This window comes from Propithecus coquereli, unplaced genomic scaffold (assembly GCF_000956105.1).
Source record: "Propithecus coquereli isolate 6110/MARCELLA unplaced genomic scaffold, Pcoq_1.0 Scaffold314, whole genome shotgun sequence".
NCBI lineage: Eukaryota > Metazoa > Chordata > Mammalia > Primates > Indriidae > Propithecus > Propithecus coquereli.
Window position 1 is genome coordinate 684003 of NW_012148775.1, and position 1249 is coordinate 685251.

Consider the following 1249-nt stretch of genomic DNA (forward strand, 5'->3'; position numbering starts at 1 on the left):
AGTGATTAAAGAAATAAAAAATAATAGTATACACTTCATTTCACCCACCAAACAGGCAAAATAATAGAAAAAAAGATACATTTTTTGGGCAAGGACTTAAGGAAATTGTCATTTTCATACACTACTGGAAGAGTAAAATGGGTATGCTCTTTGACCCAGTAATAATCTTCTGGGAATTCATACAAGGGAGTTTCTCTTTTGTTTGTTTTGTTTTAGCAAAAGAGGTGAGGTATAAGTACGTAGCACACAGAAGGAATATGACAGTTAAGACTGGAAACATCTGAAGTAGGTGTTGGATTTCAGGTAATTTTTTATTTCTGTCTTTTCTAAAATTTTTTGCAAAGCCTGTTACTTCTGTAATTAGAGGAAAAGTGATTTAAAACCTTTCATGTAATTTCAAAATCTAATTATAAAGTACTATAACAAAAAAATGTTAATCTATATATATTTCCAGAAAATAGAAAAAAGAATCAAGAAACTTTAAGTAAGCTCATTTCTTTTAACCAAATAATTCTCAAAATTGTAAGCTATAACTGGGAATAATGAAAAATCTATAAGGAAATAATTTGAAACTTAAAAATTGTTATAAAAGAATATTTTATCCCAATTTTATGAATTCATATTTTTACTTTCCTTTTTATTTTTCTTACAAAAATAATTTATCATAGAAAAATCAGAAAATACAGTTCGGTATCATTTTTTAGGAAAAATCTAAGTCATAGATCTGCGGGCAATACCTTTTTGTATGTGGCACAAAATATACTGTATTGCTCAGGTTCATTTTAGCAGCAATCTTTTTTTTTCTCATTCATAACTTCAGTCTTTTAAATTTATGGTGCACCTATGGAAAAAGAAGAGTAAAATATATAATTATAGGATCAAAATTAAAGAAATAATAATTGCTAACATAGTAGTTTTAAATATTTATAAACGTAATATTACAAAGTTAACATTTAATCTTTATTTGTTTGCGGATGAGAAATTTAAAAGGTAAGATATTCACAACAAAGACACAAGCTACTCTTTCACAAGCAATACCTAGGAAACAAATATGTCATTAGATTTCAGAATCTATGTTGAGGCTTCCACTGGTTTGTGTCCAGGGTAACTCAATAGAGGCTACCAACAGACAGGACTAATCTGACAGTACATAATAATGCTACTGATTCTCTGTCAGTAAGGCTTATATTCTGAATTACTTTTCCAATAGTCATGATGATTTACATTGATTCATCTACCTTCCCTTTCC

At 28.3% G+C, this 1249-nt stretch overlaps 1 protein-coding gene across 1 annotated transcript in view; it reads right to left on the reverse strand.

Moving 5' to 3' along the window:
• TAOK3 (TAO kinase 3) overlaps positions 1 to 843 on the reverse strand; it is an 88346-nt gene extending 87503 nt beyond the window's left edge. The window contains exon 1 of the mRNA XM_012650191.1: positions 738 to 843. The gene's annotated coding sequence lies outside the window, so the exon portion shown is untranslated. The remainder of the gene's footprint in view (positions 1 to 737) is intronic.
• Positions 844 to 1249: the final 406 nt, after the last annotated feature.